The 26502-nt window shown below is 44.8% G+C and overlaps 2 long non-coding RNA genes across 2 annotated transcripts in view; both read left to right on the top strand.

Annotated features, from left to right (window-relative positions):
- The window catches only part of LOC308474159, a 204027-nt gene that overhangs the window by 28012 nt on the left and 149513 nt on the right, over positions 1 to 26502 (top strand). The gene's annotated exons all lie outside the window — the stretch shown is intronic.
- Positions 15667 to 26502, top strand: part of LOC308474119 — a 40350-nt gene continuing 29514 nt past the window's right edge. The window contains exon 1 of the long non-coding RNA XR_013984515.1: positions 15667 to 15729. This is a non-coding gene — a long non-coding RNA (uncharacterized lncRNA). The remainder of the gene's footprint in view (positions 15730 to 26502) is intronic.

Here is a 26502-nt window from a genome sequence, read left to right as displayed (position 1 = left end):
TTCACTGGTACACTTCTTTCCCCTGATACCTAGCTTTCTGTGTGCAAAAGGTATAATAGCCTAGCTTTCTCCCCAGATATGCAGATTTTGTATATGAAGGAGATTTGTTTTTCATGGGGAGGCATTCAAGCAATTGATTCCCCCACTTGTAACCCAAATCTACTGGATAGTCGAGGAATTTTGCTACCTCATCTGCTGCGTCCATGAATTGTCCATGAGTGGGTGGAGCCTTAGGAATAACGATATCATTTCCCAGGGCAGAAATATATGCTGGGAAAGGTATGAAGAGGCAAACACTGGGGTCCAGAGCCCAGTGGGATAAACCCTTAGCACATGCATCTGCATGCAGGTAGGGCCCATTATCATGGGGGCATGGTTGGTAAATGTCTTGCCAGAGGAGTAGCCCTGGGTGATGCAGCCCGCTACCCCCATGCACACTGGGTGACTAGGCAGTCATGTGTCAATGCCCCTGTCCTGTAAATACCATTCATAAAAATTCACCAAAAACAAATTTGCTTGATAAAGCTGTGCTCTGGATCACAAGGATGATTCTGAATCCATTCAGCTGAACGTTCTTAGGCTGTGTACACATTACAATTTACTTTGGCTCCAGTGTGTTCCCCTCACTGGTGTTTAAAGATGTGTGCACATGACGTAAGCCACAAGCCACAGGTGTCCTGTGGTGCCTTGAAAAATACTGGTGTGTGGCACACCTTCGCTCAGACCACTTCCACCTGATTTGAACATGTAAGCCACTTTCACTTTATAATTAAGGTGTGTGCATTTGAGACAGCTATTGCACCTGTGTAGATCACAGTTTCATGAATAGGAGACTGGGTTGCAGGTGCATGGAAACCAAACATGCCATGTGCAACAGTTAAAGGCATCCCCACTTCGTCTCTGCTATGTACAACCTTCCTGCATTCTAAGCCACTAAGAATGCCCAAGAATGCATCTTCAGATCCATCTTCTGAACATGAGAAGGCCCAAAGTGGCGCTAGCACACCTGAGTACACTGGGGCAGTGCATACGTCCTTCCCCACTATTAGTCTCTTTCAAGCAACTACTTGAATAGAGCTTCATTCTGCCTGGAAAGGGCAGGCTGTTCCTTCTTCCTTAACACACCTGCATTTGTCCAGCTTCATTGCCTCAGTTTGATTTAATTGGTGGGTTGCCTGCCAGCAGGCCTGCTTTTCAAGGGCTATCCCTTTCAAGCGCGGCCAGAGGGTTCCTTTTGCGTCTTCCATTTCAGTCATTGAACGGGCCCATTTAGAAAGAACTCAGCCACTCTTTAGAAATTAATCTGTTTGAAATAATATTCTTTCTCTCTCTTTTTTTGTTTTTCCAAGACAGGAAAAAGGAGGTTCATTTATGCCCTATCTTAAAATAATCCACAGAACTGGGTCTGTATTTCCACCATCTCAAAACCCTCAAACAGTGGAGAATTCAGCCAGGGAGTACATGCACCCTGCTCTTGGGGAGTTCTCATGCCAATTCAAGCTTTCAAAAGAAAAGAAAAATATCCCGATAATATTATAAGTGCTCAGTAGTTGGGAGAAGGGCAGAGAAACAACTTGGGGTGGGGGTTAGGGAAGAGAGAATGGCTGCTGTTTCTAGATGGTTCTTGAGGACAATTGAATTATTGCCTTGTGTTCTTATGACCTCTTCCTGTAAAACTCACTTTCTCTTAACCAGCTAATAAATGCTGGAAATGTGGTCAGTGGTAGCATTACCAAGAATAACCGCCCTTTAGCACATGTGGTGTTGGCATTTGGGATTTTCTTTGACATTTAAAGCCTTCTGTTACTTTCTCAAAGGCCAAAGGGATGAGGAGTTGTGTTGGGTGGGTAGAGAAACACCCTGCAATTGAGCAGGCACTGCTACTGCAGCGCAGTTTCCCTTGCTGGTTTTCTTTATGTATGTATTAAACTTGTTGCCTGACTCACTCCAAAGGCTCAGGATGAGTAGTAGCAATATATAAAAAGCACGAAACCCAACAGACTATATGAAATAGACCAAACCTTATAAACATTAGCACTCGAGCCTTTGATGCCCAGAATAGAGAGTGACAAAGGTCCTTCCTCTGGGCCTCAAGTGTTTTCAGCTGCTCCTCTTGCTTTTGAATCTCTGGACTATGACAGGTCTTGGAGAAAATAGCCCTCACCAGGCATGGAAAGGAGTTGCTCAAACGACTTCTTCACCTGGACTGCTCCCATGGGTGTTTCTCACAGTTTCAGCTCCTGTTAGGCAGATGCAAGAGGCACTTGAGCAAGTTGAGAGTGTTATGGGTTGTACAATCAGCATCTTGAATTGATACCCACCACTGCTTGCAGAAGCTAGTCAGAATTCTTTCTTCAGTTCGCATAGGATCATAGAATTTGTAGAGTTGGAAGGGACCCCAAGGACCATCTCATCCAACCCCCTGCAATGCAGGAATCTTAAGCAAAGCTTCCATGACAAATGGCCATCCAAGCTCTGCTTAAAAACCTCCAGGAAAGCAGAGTCCACCACCTCCCAAGGGAGTTCGTTCCACTGTGGAACAGCTCTTTTGTCAGGGGATTCTTCCTACTGTTTAGTCGGAATCTCCTGAAACTTCAACTGGCACAGAATTCAGCAACCAGCTTGCTCCTTGGGGCAAGATGGTTTGAGCATATGACACCTGACTGTACTGGCTGCCAGTTAGTTTCCCAGCTCAATTCAAAGTGCTGTTTTTGACCTATAAAGCCTTAAATAGCTCAGAACCACAGTACCTCAAGGAATGCCTCTCCCCATATGAACCGACCAGGACTCTGTGATCATCATCTAAGACCCTTCTTCATATGCCTCTTCCATGAGAGGTCTAGAGGGTGTCAACATGAGAACGGGCCTTTTCTGTGGTGGCTCCCCATTTGTGGAAGGCTCTCCCCAAGGAGGCTCACCTGGCCCCTTTGTTACATATTTTTAGACACCAGGTGAAAACGCTCTTCTTCTCCAAAGTCTTTGGTTAATTAAACCATTTATGGCCTTCTAAACTATGTGTGTGGTTTTTGTTTGTAACTATGTTATGTATGTTTGTGTTTTTATATTGTAAACCACCCTGTAATCCTCAGATGAAGAATTTGAATTAAATTATCATTATTATTATTATTATTAGTAGTAGTAGCAGCATAGTTGATGTAAAGTAGATGCACATTTCATTCTCTGGACACCTGTATCTGTATGCATGATATAGCCCATAGGCAATGTACTTATTAAAACTAATAATGAACCGTAAATGAACTCCACAAATTCACTCCCTAGTTTCAGAAGTAATAATAACCATCTCCGCAGACTTTCCATTGAACCAATAACCATGTAAATGCCCTTATGAAATATAGATATGAATATTGATTTGGTTTTCATCCTAGACTTTGATCTATGTCAGGAAGCTTCAGCTGAGGCCCATGTGTGCATCATGTGTTCAACAAGTTCTTACGAAAATCTGCTTCAGGAGCTTCCAGGCCAAAGCACCCCGTGGGGAGTTTAGCACCCTTCCCCCTTTGCTCATTCTTCTGCCCACAGCAGACTCCTCAAAATTAATGAAGGCCAGATGTGAGTGTGTGATCACTACATTTTGCAGTAGGATTTGGCACGCTGCCCCTTGTCTTCTGTATCCTCAGCACAACTAACAGCAGGCAGAGCCTGCCTCCTTTAGCTGAGGTGGACCCATTTCAGCCTCAATGGCTCTGCAGTTTCAAAGAATTTCTGCTCCCCTCTGCCACATTTGAAAACCAGAAGATTTTCATCTCTCTGCCATAGATGTTCTTAGAAGCCTCTGGAAGCAGCATGCAGGAGGAGAGGCAGATGGATTTGGCATGACTCAGAACGGCTCACGTGTTTGCCACTGGAACATCAATGTTACAACATTTCTTAACATGAGAATATAAGAAGACTGCCAATGGCCCATCTAGTCCTGCATCCTGTTCTCACAGTGGCCAACCAGAAACCCACAAGCAGAACCCAAGCAGTAGTATATGCATCATTATACACCTTTGGGCACACTTTTTGTCATCTCAGAATTTAGATGAGGAAAGTGCAGTTACCCTTTGGTTGTGCAAATGTCTTCCTAAAATAGGCATGTCCAATATAGAAGCCAATATCCAAATGTGTACTTGATACATTTGACTAGTCTATCCACTTCTGCTTCTCCTTTTTCCTATTTGAAGTTTAGTTTGCTTCATTTCTGCATCACTTTAAAAAAAAAAAAAGGTTGCATAAAAATGAATATGCATTTTTGTGAGGACAGTTGGTTCAGTTCACTTATTGCTTCAGGGAATTAGATACAATGAATTTCTCTCCCATATGAACCTCAAGCTGCTGAGAAATGCACTGCATCATTCAAAGAAGGACAAAATTTTGTGCATAAGTAAGTTCTAGTCTGTATCTGAGAAGAGTGGCTCAGAGCATTTTATTTTGGAATTTACAGAGATTTCTCAAGCATCCTTACATTCCAGGTGGTTGTGGTAGCCTCATGGGAGGCCTTAAAAAAAAATGACAGGAAGGTGGGTTATAAACATATTGAACAAACAAGCAAACAAACAAACATCCGACTCAGCTTCCCTTCTGTGCCTGTGGTTCCAATGTACCTCTGACCTTTAGGCAGGTTCTGCATTGGCGTGTGATCCATCTGGCCCGCAAGGGAAACTGATCCAGATGTTCCACAGCTGTAAGGAGAAATGACCATGCAGAACTGAGCTTGAGGATCAACCGCACTGCTAAGGTCCTGCTTGAATCCATCCTGTGTCTTTGAGGGAAAGGTATCATCCCATAAACATGTGGTAGCAGTTGGGCAAATGACCTCAACAACACATAGACACCACTGTTTCTCGGCTGCTTACAGAGTCTATCCAAACTCTTAGCTTGACTTGGAAACTCACTAGGAATATTTAATGAGCCATTTTACCCAACTTCTTCATCTACGTCTTTCTTGAGTTTCGGACACTCCCTGCATGGAGGACATCTATGCCTGTATTTGTCTGTAGGTAAGGGGGAGAAGGGAGTAACATTTAAACACTGAGCTCTCTCTCTGTTAGACACTCTCACTTTCTTTCTTTCTTTCAGTCACCTTGTTAGAAATACCTGTGGGTAGAAATAGCATTATTGGAACAACCGCTTTGAGTATGGTAACATTTTCCACTCAGATCCCTGACTTTTTATTTCATGTTTTCCTTGGACTGGCACACATGCAAACGGGTGAAAAATATTTTCAGCCAATGTCTCTCCAACAATTGGCCTTCCCCGATTCTGTCCCTAGAGGGCAGCTGAAATATAACGTATCTATTAATAATGTGTTCCAGTGCAAACACTATACTTCTATAGTAGGGAGTCTTGAAAGTTCGTCAATAACACACTCACTAAGAGTTGATTCACAGGGTCATTTCCCCTCCCTCCAGAAGCAAGCCGTGCTCCCGAGTTTTCCTTGGAAGGCTGCTCTTGTGGGATATTGGCATGGATGTTGCTGCAGTGATTCCTGGAACAGCAGTGCTGCTTTGACAGTTGGGATTGCTCCTGGCTGTGTGGCATGGTGCACTGCCACACTTACGGGGGTACCACATGATTGTGAGCACAAGTGGGGCCAGGGAAAGCTACAGTCAGTGGTGCAGCTAATGCTGGACCCCAGGGCCATATCCCAGGGGCTCCCCAGAGAGCAGCAGTGGATGGCACCAGATCTAGCACCAATCAGCAGCTAGGTTGGCATGGGCATGCTGGAATGCACCAGAGCTGGCATCTTTTCCATATATATATATATATATATATATATATGTATATATATATATTAGACAGGGGTAACTAGCTAGTTAATGAACATTGTTGGGTCAGTTACTTTCTATAGGTCTACTTTGAGTAAAGCTTCATTGAATCTTTACTTACTATCCTTTTCTACAAATTCTTCCCAAGTTTTAAAACTTTAAGTAGTTTTAGAATGCATGCAGAGCTAATGCTCTACTCCTGAGCTGCATCCTAGGATTAATGGATTTTTGGTTTTGTTTCTCTAGCATATCAAGAAGGTAGAAGTGGTTGTAAAGCATGGGATGGTTGTGAGGAGGAGCAAAATGTCAGTTGTGCATTTATTACATCCAAGGTCTGCTCCACTGCCTACCATTTCTCATGGTGGGGAGCAAGTCACTGATGGATGTGGCCTGAGGAGGGGGAATAGCTTAGGGAGAGTCCTGAGAGCCAAATAGAGAAGTCCAGAGAGGCCCAGATCTGTGGTGACCCACCACTGGTCTATAGAAATAAAATGCTGCTGTGGTTAACAATGTTTAAACCCTGATCCTACTCAGTGGAGTGTCAGTCTAGCCCTGGCTTCTGAAGGGGCCTCAAGGGGCATCACAGTTCTCCTGCTTCCACTCCCACCCTATACCGGAGTCTGGAGATGATGTAGTTATGGTATGGTATGGTATGGTATGGTATGGTATGGTATGGTATGGTAATACAGGGAAAGAAGGCTTCACCCAGCACTCGAATTAATGTTTAGGTAGCTCCAGCCATTGGCAAATGTACCCATATTGGGTTTTATAATAATAATAATAATAATAATAATAATAATAATAATAATAATATTTTATTTATACCCTGCCCTTCCCAGTTCAAGAACTGGGCTCAGGGCGGCTAATAACAAATTTAAAACACTTTAAAACACTTAATTATAAAAGCAGCATAAAATACAGTATAAAAACTACACCGAACTTATTTGGGAAATGATACTTCTGATGTACAATGGTGCAACTGTAAGTTTATTTATCCAGCTCTGGGAATGTTGTGCAAGTTGAGGAATTTGAAGGCATCTAATTAGCAAGATTTGACCCATCTGTCCAGGCTTGGTTAAATTTGCGGAAACATGAATCAGCATCTGCCTGCTCTCATATGAACCCATCCATTGACCTTGGAGGTCCTGCTCTCTGCCTTGTCCTTACGTGAGATCAGGCAGGCAGGAGAGTCAGGGAAAAGATGAACTTTTCCGCCAGAAAGTGGGTGGGAAGATTCTTATGCAAAGTTGTAGATATGCAGCCAGGAGGGTTGTCAGTGGCTTTTGAAGTGGCTTGTGTAAAGGTAAATGGACCCCTGACCATTAGGTCCAGTCATGACCGACTTTGAGGTTGCGGCGCTCATCTCGCTTTATTGGCCGAGGTAGCCGGTGTACAGCTTCCGACTCATGTGGCCAGCATGACTAAGCCGCTTCTGGAGAACCAGAGCAGCGCACGGAAACGCCGTTTACCTTCCCGCCGGAGCAGTACCTATTTATCTACTTGCACTTTGACGTGCTTTCGAACTGCTAGGTGGGCAGGAGCAGGGACCGAGCAACGGGAGCTCACCCATCGCGGGGATTCGAACTGCCAGCCTTCTGATCAGCAAGTGCTAGGCTCTGTGGTTTAACCCACAGCGTGGCTTGTGTAGCTGTCTCTTAATACCAATCTGACCAGCAGCAATTAGCAGGTGATAATGTCATGAAAACCTTTAGCCTGTAATCTGTGCATATCAAACTCCTGTTAAAGGCGTTAAGAGAAGGCCAGGTGATTTTCTCCCTCCCCGCCCCCTGTTTTCAGGCCAGTTGGCAGTTGAGGCAGCCAACTACTGCATGAAAGCATCTCTAGATTGTGGTCAGCGTGCTTAATGCTGGAGAGCCTGGGGTCCAGGTTAGTTGTTTACCTTCTCTCTTTCTGGCACCATCCTGGGCATGCATTTAAATGGACCAGAACCAGCCTAAGCTCAAAGGTAATTTAATGCTTAAAAGAATTAAGGCTTCAATACCAACCAGACATATTTGGGAATAAGTGAAGCTTGCTTCTCTGTAAACATGCATAGGGCTGGACTGCAAGCGGTTGGGTAGCAGAGGACCCCCCCTCACTCACCATCAAAACATCGCCACAGCTGCTGGAGAAGCGAGGGGATGTTGCAATGCACCCAGCAAGAATGTGCCACACATTTGGGGGGTAAGACAGGAACTGATGAAACTGTCCTGTTTGTGGCAGGACGAGATGACGAAAACAAGAGCAGGGAAAGCAGTCGGTGCAAACCCCCAAAGCCGTGTATTTTCTCTGTTTGGTTGCTTTTGGAACAATGTGGCAACAGCCATCCAATATCCTAGGGCTCTTGTTTATCTGGGGTTTTTTTTTCCGTAAATGAAAAAAGACAAAAAAATGAGAGAAAAACAAGTGTTGCTTCCAAACGGAGAGTCATGTGTTTTGATTCAATCTAATTATACAAAATGATATTTTTATAACCCCTGGAGTTGCCCCTGCTTCTTTGTGTCTTTCTTCATTTGTTTACGTTTAGCACAGTCAAGGATCCAAGTCTTAGTGACTTTTGAAGGAAGGAAGGGGAGGGGGGGAAACTTTGCTGGCCTTTGGTATTTGCTACTCTCCATTTCTTCTGGCCTTGTAAACAAACATTATGTTTTCCTTGCTTCACGGTCCTCCTTCCTACTTGCTGCGGCCTCTATTTTCATTCTTCTCAGGAGCACCTGAACAGCTTTCTAGAGCACTGAGGCAGTCCCTGGACGCATTGCCCCCCTCAGCCAACTGGCAAGTCGGTTGGACAGCTCCCACGAGGCACAGAGCATATGTGGAACGGTGCTATGCATCTTATAGGCACCATCAACTGGAAACTTAAGGGCCAAATATGCACCCTCAGACCCACTTGCTAGCCTTTGTGGCTATCCAGGGGCAAGAGAGGTGTGTGGAGATGATTGCATTCCTATCTTGCAGTCCATTTCGGAGAAGTGGACTTGGTCTCCGCTCTTTAAAATGGCTCTTCTGTAAAAACTAGGCCCCACCTGCACTATACACTGGAAGCAGGATGGTACTGCTTCAGAAAGCCAATGATTTCCCCCAAAGAATCCTGGGAACTGTAGTTCGTTAAGCATCCTGAGAGTTTTTAAGAGACCTCATTTCCTCCCACAGAGCTATAGCACTCAAAATTGTTTAGCAGTCAATCCCTCTTCCCAAGAAACTCAAAGGATTGCAGATGTGTGAGGGGAATAGGGACCTCCTAGCAGCTCTCAGAACCTTTAAGAAATTGCCATTCCCAGGATTCTTTGGGGGGGAAGCCATGACTGTTTAATATGGTATGTTACTGGTTTATATGTACAGTGCAGATGGCTCCCCAGCTGATGAGCTAGGGAAATTATTGTTGTGCTTACCTTTTTTCCTTATGGGCTCCTCTTCTGCATATTGCACACTTAAGATGGGCCATTCTGGTTGCTAACTCTCCTATTTGAACTCTGTCCCTCACATGCATAGTGTGCTTCACTGAAGCACAAGGCTTCTACTTGGCTGGTTGGGTCACATTTTTGTCTCAGGATATTGTAGGCTTGTCCTTGCTTGCCTGCTGTTTTCTTCAGCTGTGCATCCTTTTCCTCCTTTGCTGATTGTTTGGCCTGGGCTAAGTATTTTATTGATAGTTCTCTTAACAAGAATTGCTGATTGGCTTGCTTGATGCCCATGTATGGGTTGGTGTTATTCATATTAAATGCTGTTAATTGACTTACTGGTGTGCTTTAGTCTTCTGTCCATTTTCAACATGATTTAAATCAGGGATGGAGAACCTCTGGTCCTTCTGATGTTGTTGGACTACAACTCCCATCATCCCTGACCACTGGCCATGCTGGCTGGGGCTGATGGGTGGGACAGAGGTTTAAATGAACTATTCATTGCTGAACTGTCAATGTTACATTTGTTAAGTATTACCATTTTTGTGTGCTACTTGGATTTTCTATGAGCTACTTTGAACACAATGTGTTTGTAGAAAATGCAGTTTACAAATGTAACCATCACCTATAAAGAAACAGTTGGTGTTTATTGGGTTCCCCAGAAGACATCAGCCTCTGCTTGACCACAGGAGGGCAGTAGTGCTCTACATGGAAATGCCATAGGGAGACGATGGGACACGAGAAAGATGTCCTTTTGCCTGTGGAGATCTAATAAATGACTGAGAAGTTTGGAAGGTAGGTGGTCTCATTGGCTGGCATCTTAGCATATCATTCATCCTCAGTTTGGCTGATAGCACTGAGGCACATCTAGTTCCAGATAAGGTCAGGTATAGAAGGCTTCCGAATTCTGTGTATCTGCTAAGAGAAACGGTCTGTAGTTCCTCTGAAGTTGCTTTTGCTTTCAGGCAAGGGTGAATGCAATTCATGGTTGCAAGGATGTGAATGCAAAAAAGAAGAAGAAGCTATTTTGTCAAGTAGTTTACGCTCTGCTTCTTGATAATATTTGTATTGCTTCATTTTCATAGAGTAGTAGAGTTGGAAAGGGACCCTGAGGGTCATCTAGTCCAATCCCCTTCAATGCAGGAATCTCAGCTAAAGTATCCACAACAGACCCAGTCTTAGCTTAAAAGCCTCAAGTGAAGGAGAGTCCACCACCTTGTGAGGGAGTTTGCTTTACTGTCAAACAGCTCTTACCACCAGAAAGTTCTTCCTGAGATTTAGCTGGAATCTCCTTCCTTGTAACTTGAAGCCCTTGGTTTGGGTCCTACCATCCAGAGCTGGATAAAACAAGGTTGCTCCATCTTCCATGTAATGTCCCTTTAGATATTTGAAGATGTCTATCATATCTCTTCTCAGTCTCTTCTTTACCAGGCTAAACATACCCAACTCCCTGAACTGCTTCTCATCAGGCCTGGTTTCCAGACCCTTGATCATCTTGGGCACCCTCCTCTGCACTTGTTCCAGCTTGTCAATATCGTTCCTAAATTGTGGTGCCCAGAACTGGACACAGGACTCCAGGTGTAGTCTGACTGAAGCAGGATAGAATGGTACTATGACTTCCCATGACTGGGACGCTATACATCTGTTGATGCAGCCTAGACTAGCATTAGCTTTTCTTTTTCCTGTTAAATCACACTGGTGACTCATGTTAAGCTTGTGGTCTACAAAGACACTTAGATCCTTTTCATTTGTACTACTGGCAAGCCAGGTGTCCTCCATCTTATATTTGTGCAGCTGGTTGTTCCTGCCTAAGTGTAGAACCTGACATTTGTCCCTACTGGAATTAATTTTGTTCCTTTGGGCCCAGTTCTCCAATCTGTTAAGGCCATATTGAATCCCAGTTCTGTCTTCTGTGACATTAGCTGCCCCTCCTAGTTTGGTGTCATCTGCAAGTAAGCATGGTGCTTTGTAGTTCTGGTATGACTCTTTGCAGCAGGTAGTCCTAAATTCTGAAAAATGGCATTGAAGCTGGAAGATCTCATTGAAGAGATCTAGTTTAAGTCCTGCTGATGTGGAACTAGGGAATTCATTTGTTCTGGAAAGTTCAGGTCCACATCAGAAATATTTGTTGCATATGTGTATTCCTCACATCAGAGTTGTGCACCAGCATGGAATGTGTAGTTTTTCCTAATGCCAACAGTTACTGTGCATTTGTATTTCATTTTCCTGTATATTTTATTAAGTTTCATGTAAACAGACATAATGTTCAGCCACATTAAGCATGTAACATAGAAGTGTCTATACACTGATTAACCTTTGATGTTTATGTTTTGAAGGCTGTTACATGTAGCAAAGATTACTTGCTCTGGAGCAACTACTCCCCATTGCTTCTGAATATTAGTGCTAACACAATTCACAACCACCACTTCTACACCTAAGCATGCAGTGGAAAATCTGTTACTCTACCACTCTGGAAATATAAGCGGGTCTGTAGCCTAAGTGATTATGCAACAGGCTTGCTGTGGTTCAGCTTACGGAAGGGGAAAGGACACCATCATGCTCCCTCACTATCACTACCTTTGCAAATTTTGTAGAATCATTGAAGAGACAGAAGGGTCTCAAAGGCTCATCTTAGTCCAACCACCTTTGCTGCCACCTTCATTCTTGACTTTGACTTTGGATTACCATATGGCCGGGTATCTGTGTGCCTGATTCTACAAACCAATTAATTCCCTGGATCCTTTCCTTCCATGGAAATCCTAGTCATATATTTCCTCTTCTTGATACCTAGGCAGTACCCCTTTGGAATAAGTGGGGCAAAGAGATCAAGAGAGGTTTTTTCTGACAATCTCTCCACCATGAAATGCATACAACCCAAGCCCTTCTTCTACCATTCATCTTGCTTCATCTTCCCAGGATTTTGGAGTGGAAGGTACTGACTGATTCCATCTGCCAGCTTGACTGTGCTTCAAAGGCAGCAAATCCTGGGGACTTTTAAACTTACAAACAGAAACATGCATTGGAAAAAGGCTGAAAGAAAAGAACAGCTCTCTCTAGGCAGGCTGGCTCGAGCCCCAGAGCAATCCAAAGCAAGCCCCCCAGGAGCCACTCTTCAGTGACAGCCATGCAGCTTTCTTTTGGTCAATAGAGCCTGTGCTGCTTGATGCATCCAGTTTTATTCCTTAGGTGCTCTGTGAGTAAGATATAGAGGAAGCAAAGGGAGGAATAAAGAAAAATGACTATATCTGGTGTTGTGAAATGGACTTCCATAAGCAATATTTTAAAACTACATATACAACTTAGGATGACTAGAAAAAGAGGATCAGGCCTGGAACATCACCACTGACCTCATTAGATTTCCATCCCCCCGGTTCGTGAATCATATGCACCCTAGAAATTGAACAGTTAAGACCTATAGAATGATTGATCTCCTGGAAGGGAGCCATATTCTCTTTATTCATATGGAAACTTATGAAAGAAAATCAACCCCATATGCTGCTGTTTTACTATAGTGCCTCTAACTGCGTCATTTCTTATCTCAAGATTACATGTTACAGCAAATTGCACATCCCTTAACATGGTCCAAAGATGTCGTAAGTTTCTCCCAGTTGGCCCTCAAAGGCATATTGCTCAGGACCATCCGAACAGGCTTTTTTGAAAATAGAAAAGGAACCCCAGTTGATGAAAGAATGGAAGACACATGGACTTACAAGAAACATGGAAGGGTTTGGGGTTTTTTTGTAATTCCTAATGGAATGGAATAACATGATAAAAATAAATAAATTAGCTACTGCTATCTTATACCGGTCAGGTACCATACAATCAGAGGGGAAATAGGCCAATTTTTTTCTAGGGAAAGTGTGAGCAATTAGGAACATATTAACACACATGGTGGGACTGCCCCTTTGTCCAGTCATTCTATGGGAAAGATTTAGGCAAGAAAAAAATTCAGCTGCAAAGTGAGACAGGGTCCTAAATTCAGTCTCCAGCCTTTTTTGCTCAGCGATGTCCTACCTAAATGCAGAAGGAGCTTTTGTTATAGTCCAATGATAGCAGATCAGTTGTAAAACAAACAGGGACAGGAAGTCCTTCCAACAATTAAATACTTGACAGTGATTCCATTGGGAAAACTCACACATACCAGATCAGAGATGTAAGAGAATGGGGTCTGATGCTGATTTATTTGTCTCCTGGCTTCCCTTTATTTTGTACACAAAGGCTTATCACAAAAGCCTACAAAATAATGTATAATTTACCTACGATTGAATACAATCTAAGGAAGCTCAAATCTGTACAAAACCACTGACATGTTTTAGTACAAATGACACCCTATTTTCCATTTAGCAAGCATCAATCTGAGGGTTGATTGCAGTCTGGAAGCTCTGATTGTTGTTGTTTTTTGAAATTGTTATTGTTTAATTATATTTGCTGTCATTATCGGGCTTTGACAATATGCAGAGTCTCTCCCCACAACCCCTGAATATTCCAGGATAATAACTGACTGTGACATCAGCACCAGCTACAACCTTCCATCACTTGCTGCTATGGTAACTGGTATTAAACAAGAGAGCTTGCCAGTCCCCTTTAAAAGCCCAGAAGCAGTGAGCAGGGATGATGATTGGAACTCCCATTCTATTTCCCCCCTGGCACTTTCATTCAGCCTCTTCTCCAGCCAGATATGGGGCAAAACTAAAACCATGCTTGCTACTGCAGGCAGAAGTTGAGTCAAATGTTGGATGGGTGGGTTTTGGTGGTCCAGTGGGTATATATTCTGTCATAAAGCAAACTACATATCACAGGTTCCATATTTTTGTAACATGTCCATCCAAAATCTTAGCCAGCCACCCATACTGCTTAACATCTTGGAGTCTAATCTGCCCCTGTTCTTCTTTTGGTAGTTTGGAGTATAACCTGTTTATACTTCTATATATATGGTGAAGCAACATTAACCCTGTTTACATACTACAGTTGTGTACACTGTACACCTATTGAATGGGATGGGGGAGGGAGAGAGGAGATTTCACTCTGCTCTCCCTTCCTTATTCAGATTGAGCACATATCTCATAAAAGCATCTTTACACCTAGAAACTGTACACACAAGCTGTGGAGATGTGATGGGGAGCCCTGTTTTTGCAGGGTTCTCAACCTGTGAAGAGCTCATGCAGATGCCTTTTATATCCATATATGCTATTTTACCAGATGCTGAACTGACAAAAGGAGGGAAGTTTCTATCCTTGCTCTATGCATGCTCTGTACATGACTGCAAGATGTGCAGAGGGCTAATATTGCTTTGCCCCATCAAAAGAATAGTGTGACTAGGCCCTTAACTGCTAGGAGAGGGGCAGGGGATAGGATAGACTCCCAAACATTGTGTATAAGAGAGGGGCAGAAGCCAGTGGGTGTGGGACTCCTCTATGCCTGTTCAGTGGGCATGATCTCAACATACATTGAGTTTCTCTGGAGTGGCAGCCAGCCCTGTGAATGCATCCTCAGACTTCTGTGTTTGCAGCTCACCAGCTTCCCAGAAAACCCTTGGCTTGAGCCAAGAGGTATTGAGCCATGATCTTCTTGGTACACACTGGAGGTGTGTTGGATCAATGACAAGACCAGGCAGCACACTAAAAAGATCAGCCTTGGCCTGGGGGGGGGGGGGGATAATGGACTCATGAGTCCCGTCTCATGAACTCACTCCTGTCCTCTTCTCAACCTTGTCTCATGAGATGTTCTGGACTCAAGGGGAAAAGACATTGTTTGCTGCGACACTCCAGTGTGTTGTGAGTGTCTGCCAGGTTAGGTGCCAGGATGTTACAGCACAGCATTCGGGAAACACCACTCTTGTGTCTTTTTTATTTTTTAAAAAATCCACACTGTAGCATCCAGGAGTCTTTGAGTCCTTTCACACCCACCCAAACGCTTCTCTAACATCATACAAATGGCATGCTGTTTGTGTGCTTTCAGCATGGCTCTCTTGGGATGTGCCTGGTTTGTTTTCCAGTAGGTAAAATCATCCATGACTCAATTCAGCTCTTCAGGAGCTGTGGGATTGGAGAGGAGGTGGAGAAGTGGACTATGCATACAATACACAGTTCTATGCACCAATAAGCCACAGGCATGAGTCTCTGGAAGGCCAGCAGTTTTGGGGGGGGGGATGTTCACAAGAGCTTTCCAAGCTTGCAGAACACAAAGGAAAGATCTGAAGTATCATATGATCATTGTCAGTAGAGCACTGCAGGCTACCAGGCAGTACTGGCACCAATGGGGATTTGTTCACTAAGCCTTCTAGCTGCTTGAGGAGGGGTCGTTCTGATTGTGCTGGAGAGCAATGTGATAAGCACACTGCAGTCCAATGAGGATCCCCTTTCCAGCTGTGCCTGTAATTAAATAAGCATAAACTTGCTATGTAGCTGCATGCTACGTATCAATTGAGCAGCTACAACACTGGATGTTGTACATATATGTTTGCTTATTAATAAATTATCTGTTCTAATTTACTACATAGAATCTGGACCTACATGTTGCCGACAACACATGATGCCAGCAGTGGAATACGTTGTGTGAAGGTACTGTAGAATATTTGAGGGTCCTGCATCCTTTATCTCTGTCACTTTTGAGGTCGGGAAGAGGGAGAGGTTTGAGTACAGTGAGAAGGGAGTGACACTGAAAGGGAAAAGGGGAGTGTTTCAAACAACAGCAGAAGCTTGAGTAAAGTGATGGGTGGAGGGACACTGAGAGCATGCTTTTAAAGAAAATAAAGCCATTTCAAGAAGGAGAAATAGCAGAAATGGGTACAACAAAGAAGCTAAAATTATTTATTTATTTATTTATTTATTTATTTACTGTACCTCAAACATTGTTTAAAACTGCCACTTTCCTCCCTCAGTGTCACCCAATGCTTGCTCTACTCAACCCTCTGCTGGGTTTTGTTTTGTTTTTTTTGAAACAACACCACCAACATCACTTCCCTCCTCTCAGTGTCCCATCATCTTTGTTTTATTCCAACCTCTCCCGTTGTTTAAAATGACTTCCCCTTTCTCTGTATTCTTCCCTCCCTACTTTACTCAAACTTCTGCCAGTGTTTAAAACCACCACTTTCCCCTCTCAGGGTTTGTCGCTACTCATCAATAGCAAGGATCCATTCTGAGTATCTTTGCTTCCTTGGTAGGTAGGGAAAGAGCAGGAAGAGAAAAAGAGAAGCTAGGATCTGAATCATAAATCCTGCTTGCACAGACTGTGTCTGTGACCTATATTCCTGCCAGAGGCAGAAGAGGCTTTTACACTTCTTTATGGTATCATCTGAAACTGTTCCCAGACATGACAAATCACAAACTTGGTAAGATAACGTTAACATTTCATTCACATTTAAAACATATGGCTTGGTTGGAATAGTTTGCGAATGAAGTGTTATTTGCGTCACACAAGATTGTAAGCACAATACTTTGTTTGTGTGTGAAAGCCACTGCCTTTAGGTTGATACGGTGTATCATGTGCTGTGATTTGAGGGATGGTGTTTCATACTGCATATACTGGCTAAAGAGGGATTCTGCTGCTACCTCAGTATGGTGCAATCAGAGTTTGTCTGCTAGATGAGGTTTGCCCTATCTAGGCTCAAAGCTCAGAAGAAGCAGAATGTAGCAACAGCACTTCAGGTAGAGCAGAATCGCATCAAAGAGAGCAAGGCGGTGGGTATCAGGACCTTGGATAGCACACTGAAGAAGGTGCTGGCTGGAGAATTCTCCCAAAAGCAGAGCTGTTGATTCAGCAGAGTGATGAGGCCTACTGAAGGCTGACTGGTCTGCGTTTGCTGTTAGCTTCACTCCTTATGAAGAACAGCCTCTGTTTGTAAAAAGCATTTCACTCCTACAACATGGGTCTGGTGGGGACTGTTTTGGAAATGCAACTTCTGATTCCAAGGAGTCCGGAAAGGCCACATACCCCAGCCCAGAGGGTCCTGGAATGGGAGGTGATGGTTTCCTGAGCATTGCCTCATCCGTATTCCTGTCTTCTTTTGAAGTTGAAGAGTAGCCATGATACAGACATCACAAGTAGAAACTATTGATCACCCTTTCCACAAATGATGTGGGGAGTGAATGGAAGGATCATGTTCAGGGTTTTTAAAACTCCTAGTCACTTGAGAGACACGTGTGTGTGTGTGTGTGTGTGTGTGTGAGAGAGAGAGAGAGAGAGAGAGACAAATGACCAACAAGATCAATAAATAATTTCAATAGTTGTTATCTTGTGAACCACTCTAAGATCTTTGGATTAAGTGTACATAAATTTAATAAATAATCATCATCAAGATAAAAATCTGTCCCATGTTGGTCAATGAACACCCAAGCCCACCTTCCGTCCCCTGAGCCCTTTATCCTCATGGGCTTATGCCCGCTTGACTTTGTGTAGGAGGATGGAACCTTATCTACAAACGATGCAGCGTTTTCTCAAGTGTCTCTTCACAGCCACAAGGTCCTACAAATGTTTGCTTTAAAATGGGGATAAGTCCTGAAGTTGGAAGACCCAAGGTGCCAGTTTCTGTTCTCCAAATACCAAATTCCACATGCAAGTGCATGGAATGGATACAACACTGGCACATCAATCTTATGTTATGGGAGCGAACCCTGTTGAATTCAGTAGCGCTTCCTTCCTAATGACATACCTTTAGGACTGCACTACACATGTAGGGTTTCCTGCTTCAAGGCAAGCTCATAATTGCTATTTCACAAATGAAGTTTGTGTGTACACGCATGCCTATTCTCTGGCAGCAACGAGGGAAAAGACATTCCAACATGGATAGCAGTAAACTGAAGGCAGCGCTCAACATGCGAATACACTCCTCAGTTATCAATATTTTACTAAAGGGATGTCCTTTGGCATTTGTCAAGAAAGCAACATGTCTTGTTCACTAGCCTGAGAAGTGTTGATAAAAGGATAGTTGAGAGTAGGAAGCCTCAAGAAATTAAAGTGGTACATTGCTGTAACTCTGTCCTTACCTTACCTCAAGCAACACAGGGCAAGTTAAGGACAGGAAAGCAATGGGAATGACTGCATTATCATGCTTGTTGTGGTTTGAAGACAAACTCATAATGTCACTGTAACACAGTTTGATGAAATTTAATTTCCTTGGTATTATTACCATTATATTTTTATGCAGCAGTAAAAAGGTTGATCCTTTTTCTTTCTTTGCCTGAAGACACATGGGCTTTCTGAATCTCTGCAGATTACAGTGAAAGGCATCACTGTGTTCTCACTTGAATACTTTGGAAATATGTTATTATTGATCTGATGGTCAGTGGCAAAGTGCTCTGTGGCCGGCAGAGCAGGACAGCGGTAGCAGAGTGTTTAACTTTACGATGAGAGAATTTCCTTATTAAAATATATTTTGGGGCATGTGAAGTAGCTGTCTTGGGGCAAACACTTCTCTTGAAAGTATCTAAACAAGGAAGAATGATTTGAATGCAGTATTTAAATCATTAAAAAATGTTTTTATATATTTTAAAGTGTTTTAAAGGTGTTTTTACTTTTTACTTTGTTGCACCACCGTGAACGGTGGTTTTTATCTATGTATTTTTATTTTGTTCCGTTTTATTGTGGTTTGGGGTGGGGATTGGTTTTGTTTAGGTATAATTGTTTTTGGTTTGTTTTGTTTTTCTATTTTGTAAATGGAGGCTTGTATGAGGCTTGGGATTGCTACCGTGGAGGGGCGAGGGAGGTATGGTGGAGGGGGCAGAAGTTATAGGCAAAGGGGATCGAGATACGGATATGCTCGTACCCCTTCCAATCTGCGCCCCATCCCGAGGAACAAGGGTAGGGTGAGCAAGGATTACTCACCTCCATCACTGGTGTTGTGCAATGCCAGGTCTATAGGCAACAAAACCGCCACTCTGCGAGATTTCTTTACCTCGCAGGGGGTCAACCTGGCTTGTGTGACGGAGACCTGGGTGCGCAAAGGGGCAACAGTTACCTTATGAGAGATGGCGCCCCCGGGTTTCTCCGTCCTCCACCAGTCACGGACTGTGGGCCGGGGGGGGAGGGGTGGCATTATTAATCCGGGAAGATTGTTCTTTCAGGGCTCTACCATCGCCATCGATCCCCGGCATTGAATGTGTTGGCCTAGTGTGGGGCTCTGAGGTGAGCTTGGCTGTCTGGCTGGTGTACCGGCCACCTAGCGCACCAGCAGCCACCTTGTCAGGCCTGCTGGAGGCGGTGGCTGGCTGGGCCTTGGAGTTCCCTAACCTATTGGTATTGGGGGACTTCAACATCCATGCTGATGCCACTCCCTCCTCACAGGCTCTGGACCTGGTGTCTTCCATGGCGACACTAGGGCTCTCCCAGTTTGTTTCAGGCCCCACACATCAAGCAGGCCACACGCTGGATTTGATCTTCGGCGTAGGTATAGATGTGATCATGTCTCCTTTGATGAAGGTGCCATGGTCTGATCACTACGCTCTGAAAGCCAGGATTGACTTTCCACCCCCACCCTGCTTAGGTGGCGAGCCGATTTGGGCTCGCCCGCAGAGGCTGATGGACCCTGATAGATTCCGTCAAGCCTTGCGGGACTTTGCTCCCCCTGGCGACTCATTGACTGAGCTTGTTGAGGGCTGGAATATCCAGCTCCTGGCAGCCATAGATGAGATCGCACCTAAGCGCCCTCTGCGACTCCGCAGAAACCGGGCTCCCTGGTTTACTGAGGAGCTTCGGAAAATGAAGCGGGACCTCAGACGGCTAGAGCGAGTATGGCGGGGTGCCCGTGACGGAGCCGCAAGAACATCTTATAGGGTTTTTATGAAAACCTATGAGATGGCAGTGAAGGCCGCTAAGAAGTCTTACTTCTCGGCCTCCATTGTATCCGCTAGCTCTCGCCCGGCGCAATTATTTAGTATAATTAGGTCTTTAATGTCCCTTGAAGGACGGCCAAATTTAAATAACAATCTGACACACAGCTGTGAGGCATTTGTGAGCTTTTTTGCAGAGAAGGTCCTGTTGCTCCGCCATGACCTCCCTGCCAATTTGGATACAATAAAGGAACTGGAGGCCCCTCGACTGTCCTCGGGTCCAGTATTGGACCACTTTGACCGGATATCCCCAGCCGATGTGGGCAGACTCCTCCGAGCTGGAAAGCCCACCACCTGTCCTCTTGACCCGTGCCCGTCTTGGCTGATTAGAGCGTGTCCAGACGAGGTGCGGGCCCCCCTGGGGGATATCATCAATTTGTCCCTTGGCACCGGGATATTTCCAGGGGAATTGAAGGAGGCAGTGGTGCACCCGCTCTTAAAGAAAACATCATTAGATCCCTTAGATCTATCCAATTACCACCCGGTTTCGAATCTTCCATTCCTGGGTAAGGTGATTGAGAGAGCGGTTGCTGAACAGCTTGGTAGGTTTCTGGATGAAACATCGGCTCTGGATCCATTCCAGTCTGGCTTCTGCGCTGGTCATGGGACCGAGACGGCTCTGGTCGCCCTAACAGATGATCTCCGCAGGCAGCTGGATCGAGGCAGGTCGGGGCTGCTGATTCTTCTAGACCTGTCAGCAGCCTTCGACATGGTCGATCACGAACTCCTGGACCACCGCCTTGCCGACATGGGGATCCAGGGCACAGTCCTTCAATGGCTGCGCTCGTTTCTCTCTGGACGGGGACAGAGGGTGGCGCTTGGGGGGGAATTGTCATCGCGCCACTCCTTGGTGTGTGGAGTGCCTCAGGGTGCGATACTCTCCCCGATGCTTTTTAACATCTTTATGCGCCCCCTCGCCCAGCTTGTCCGGAGTTTTGGGCTGGGTTGCCATCAGTATGCCGATGACACCCAACTCTATCTGTTGATGGATGGCCATCCTGACTCGGCCCCAGACACACTGACCAGATGTTTGGAAGCTGTGGCTGGATGGTTACGTGGAAGCCGGTTGAAGTTAAATCCTTCGAAGACAGAGGTCCTCTGGCTGGGACGGGACGATATGGGATTGGGGGGGGCAACTCCCATCTCTTGCGGGGGTGCAATTAGTGCCAGCACCGTCCGTTAAGAGTTTGGGTGTAATCTTCGATACCTCCCTCTCTATGGAGGCGCAGATTACAGCTATAACAAAGGTGGCATTTTTTCATCTCCGCCAAGCTAAGCAGTTGGCCCCTTATCTCTCTCGCCCTGACCTAGCCACTGTGATCCACGCGACGGTCACCTCCAGACTGGATTATTGTAACTCGCTCTACGTGGGGACTGCCCTTGAGACTGACCCAGAAACTCCAGCGGGTGCAGAATGCCGCGGCGAGACTCCTTATGGGGTCTTCGCTGCGAGATCACATTCATCCGGTACTATACCAGCTGCACTGGCTCCCGGTGGAGTACAGGATCAGGTTTAAGGTGCTGGTTTTAACCTTTAAAGCCCTATACGGCCTAGGACCCTCGTACCTACGGGACCGCCTCTCCTGGTATGCCCCACAGAGGAACCTACAGTCTGCAAATAAAAACATCCTGAAGGTCCCAGGCCTCAGAGAGGTTAGGCTGGCCTCAACTAGAGCCAGGGCTTTCTTGGCTGCGGCTCCAATCTGGTGGAACGCTCTGTCACAAGAGACTAGGGCCCTGCGGGACCTGACATCTTTCCGCAAGGCCTGCAAGACAGAGTTGTTCCACCAGGCCTTTGGTCAGGGCCCAGCCTGACTCCCTCCTCTGGCAACCTGCACAGAATTTTGCTCAACGGTTGCCATTAATTTGATTTTAATTAATTTTTATAATGAAATGTTTTTAGACTGTTGGATTATTTGATTGTTTGATTATTTGATTGTTGTTAGCCACCCTGAGCCCGGCTTTGGCTGGGGAGGGCGGGATATAAATAAAATTTATTATTATTATTATTATTATTATTATTATTATTATTATTATTAAATCACCAGAGCCTCAGCAATACAAATGTAAGAGATGGGAACTGGCTAGTCACATAAATGGCCACTGCTGCATTGCTTCACAAAGACCAGACCAAGATGTCATTAAAGAAACTGCATGCATGTCTCTTCCTTTCTTCCCCCTAGAGAACTACAAAATGTGACATAACCATGGTGTGCATTTCCCTACAAATGAAACTTTCAAGAATGTAGTGGGACAGTGAAATGATGTCCCTTCATGTCCTTTGTATGGGGAATTGAGGAGAAGGTGATGGCTACTGCTTCTGTCAGCAGTTGCACCATTTCTGCAATGCCAGGTTCCAGCTTAAGAAACTTAAGCACTTAGGCTATTTTCAGTCCTTCAAGATAGAGTGACTATGCTTATGTAGCCAAAACAGTCACCATCACTCCACCCAGTGTGCAAGGGGGAGGTATCAGCCTTGAGGTTTGCAAAAGCGTGCGCGCACACACAAATATTCAGAGGAAAACCCCAAGGGCTGGAAAACACCCCCCCCCCCAAATTCCCTAATGAGGGCTGAGCATGGGATGCTGAGTGACTGTTGGGGCACAAGAAGAAACTGTAACATTGTTGGTGGAAATTTAAATGTAAGAATGATGTCATAAAAACATGGTTTGGTTTGTAAATAGGTAACTGACTTGACATCTAACTGGAGCCTGGAAGATACAATGTAGAGGGGTTCTGCTGCTGGCATTCTGCCGAGAAGCAGATAGTCTGGCAGCTATTAGTCACTACCAAGGATGCATGATAGCCTGAGCAAGAGGAGATTGGTACAGTGGTGCCTCGCAAGACGAAATTAATCCGTTCCGCGAGTCTCTTCGTCTAGCGGTTTCTTCGTCTTGCGAAGCAACCCTATTAGCGGCTTAGCGCTATTAGCGGTTTAGCGGCTATTAAAGGCTTAGCGGCTTAGCAGCTTAGTGGCTAAAAGGCTATTAGCGGCTTAGCGGCTTAGAAAAAGGGGGGGGAGCGAAAAAAATCTCAAGACTCGCAAGACATTTTCGTCTTGCGAAGCAAGCCCATAGGGAAATTCGTCCTGCGAAGCACATCGAAAAATGGAAAACCCTTTCGTCTAGCGGGTTTTTCATCTTGCGAGGCATTCGTCTTGCGGGGCACCACTGTAGTTATCAGAAATGCAGGGCAGCAAGGCAAAGGAAGGCTAGGCAGTCAGCACCTTGGAGGGAGATTGAGGTGGGGTTCAGGACCATGGATGGTGCTCTTGCTGCTGAGCCCAAGCGTCTTAGGTTGTCTCAGCAACTGACTGGGGTTTATTCCAGGGCTGGGGAATCATTGACTAGTGACTCCACACCACCACCCCCAAAGTGCTGCCTCCTGGCCAGCTAAAGGGCTGACAACTTCTTCTGCAGTTGTTGGCTCTTTTCGGGTCATGAGGTTTCCAGCTTGGCGGGGTGGGAATCTCTCCTCAGGGCTCTGTTGATCCCCTGAGAAGACTGTGGATCAGCTGTCAGAGTCTGGCAACAGATGTGTCCACTCAGGGCTCAAGGAGATCAGCTCTGGTGTTCATTGACCTACATGGGACAGATTTTAGTCATGATAATAAGCATTGTAATTATTTATTGAACTTGTGGGTCAGTTGTTATGCACACAAAAAGAGTCTCCCAGGTGACTAGGAGGCGGGTCATCTGGTTGGACATTGCAAGAACAGAATGCTGGACTAGGTGGGCCATTGGTATGATCCAGCGGGGCTCTTCCGATGTTTGTATCAGTCTCCTCTTCAGGGCTGCAGTTGCTAGAGGACTCTGCCTCCAAGAAGTTCTGTTCTGGGCTCCTGAGAGTTGTTAAAGAGATGACTAGGTGTTGTCTAGAGTTTTCTGTCATGACAGTTGACAGTACCTTAGCCTTGGGGGCTGAATGTGGCCCTCTAGCCCTCTCTCTCCAGCCCTTCAGGCTCTGTCCAGGCCATGCACACCCTGACCACACTGATCCTACTCTGTACCCTTCTCTAATTGTGTTACCTGCATCCTTGATCTGTGATAATACCTCTTGATTGCCTGGATGAAAGGTGTGTCTGAAAAAACCCACCCCTGGCAAGTGAGATGGCACTTGGAACACTGTGTAAGAATCTGGTTGGCACACCTCAAAAAGGATATTGTGAAAAAGAGTGGCCAAACTGATCAAGGCACTTGAGCTTCTCCCCTTTAAAAGTAGGTTAGAACATTTGGGACTTCTAAGTTTGGAGGGGAAGGGTCAGAAAGGGAGGATATTGTGGAGGTATCCAAAATTTTATGTGTGGATGATTTTGCCAATGAATTTGTTTGTTAGGCCTATCCAAACAAACAAATAACAAAAGCACACCAACCCCAGGACAGTGTTTTCCTATTAATTTCTGCATAGGGTTGTTTTTATATCTGTAACCCATCCCTGTGGAAGAACTTTTCAAGCAAAGGCATACCTTATATATAGCTGCTGGAGGGCTGCAGCTTTGTGTGTGCTTTTCCTATGGTCCTCCTGGCAGATCCTTTGCTATCATTACTCATGTTGACACATTCTGCAAAGTAACTGAGGCAACTTTTGGGAAACAAGGGTTTCTAATTTCCCTTTCAAACTCTGAAGGGACAAAAAAGAGAATCTGCACACACACAGAGAGACACACACACAGAGAGAGAGAGAGAGAGAGAGAGAGAGAGAGAGAGAGCGCAAATAAAACAGATCATTTAAACTGAAATTTCATTGTGGACTGCCTCTGCTTTCTCTGTCATACAAGGGAGCGGGAGTACAAAAACCCTTAGGTCTGGTTAGTAAAGGAGCCAGCATTTCTATACCTTAAACCTCCAGAGGTCTAAAAATTCCTGCGTTCAGATCCCATTTCAGAAGTGTAGTACAATAAAACACTGTGTTTTGTTTAAAACATGGCAATTTGAACTTTCAGGCTTGCCTTTCAAGCAGGATTTTGTAGTAGTGCTGAAAAGAGACAGCAAAAGGTTTTAATAATAATAATAATAAAGTTGTATTTCCCCATTTGGAAGGCATGCTTGGAAGCGGGTCTGCTTGCTTCAGAAACACCATAACGTTAGTGCAGTCTCCTCCAAGCTGGTGCCCGCTGGGTGCTTTGGACTACAACTCCCATCAGTCCCAGCCAGCTGGAGATGATGGGAGTTGTAGTCAAAAACATTTGCAGAGCACCAGGGTGCAATAGTTGCATTGGTGAGTTAGATGGGCCCTGGCTCTTTTTTCTTTTCTTTTTTTAAACAAACCTTCAAAATGACTGAGACAGGATGCTGGTGTTTACAATAAAACAGGTTTATGGACCTTGTCATTTGACATCTCACATAGGGATGACGGCAATACTGAACTGCAAAATAAGCTGCAAAGAGAAAGTCGTCATGTACTGTTCGGAGGTCACTCTGATGGATAATGACACTTTAAAACATGTTTTGCACTTTGGACTATAATTTTTTCTAAAAATGGGACAGCATCAAATACATTTTTGGGCTAATGAAAAACAGAATTGTAAATATATTAGCAAACAGGCCATCTGAATAGGCCCTGCTGGTGGTCTCTGTGGAGTCATATAACTGGGGCTGCTTGCACTTGGATAACCTCCTGGTAGCAAGAGAAAATGTTTATGAATCCAGAATGGCTCACAAACGTTAGAACAAATGATTACTTTATCCTGAAAAACTGAACTGCAAGTGACTTCTCCTGGCAGTTTGTCATTGCTTCGTCTCCCACTTTAAAGCATTTGGTCACCCCACCAATAAGCAAAGATAACGTGGCTGAATGCTGACACCGAGTTGCAAGCAGACATTTGCAAGATGGCAGAGTGAACAGCTCACAAACAGAAGGCAGCCTATGAATGGATCTTACTGCCAAGGAAGGAGGAATGGCAAACAAATGGGAAGAACCCATAGCTGGCTTCCAAATGCTCTGCCCAAGCCTTAATGCCTCTGCTTGTACAAAACGTCTATAGTAGGTTGAGAGAGATGTTCCAGGTGCAGCCTATTAAAGCTGATCCATGTTTGTTACTTTGAGAGCTCCTCACTCTGTTAGTTTTAAGCATCGTAGTATGTGAGTGTTTTGCAATCCTCAACATGTTTACCCCAAATCACCCTGCAAGGGAGGGAAAACTTGTCACTCCCACCCGGACAACATGGAGAACTGTATGACTCAGATCACGCAGGATCTTATTCCCAGAGTAGGAAACTAAAAGCACGGTCTTGACCCTGAATGGTCTTCCACCTTGCTTCTCTGACATGGCTTTTAGATTTTTTCTTTATCTCCATGTTCAGGAGATGGGAGATTCTGAGCTTTCATTACATGTGTCAGGCAGCATACTGTTTCAAAAGAGGCAAAAGCAGTAACCCTGAACTGGACATTGCACTCCCTGCAGTTTAATGCACCACCAGCCAGACATTCTAAATAATCCCTGATGCTCTCATTCCAAACCCCATGGCAAGCAGTTTCACATCTATAAATAGTCATACTACAAATAAC

The sequence above is a fragment of the Podarcis pityusensis genome (genome assembly GCF_964106645.2).
Source record: "Podarcis pityusensis genome assembly, chromosome: 1".
Classification (NCBI taxonomy): domain Eukaryota; kingdom Metazoa; phylum Chordata; class Lepidosauria; order Squamata; family Lacertidae; genus Podarcis; species Podarcis pityusensis.
The sequence above is the reverse complement of the archived record's forward strand: the minus strand, read 5'-3'. Positions and strand labels throughout refer to the sequence as shown.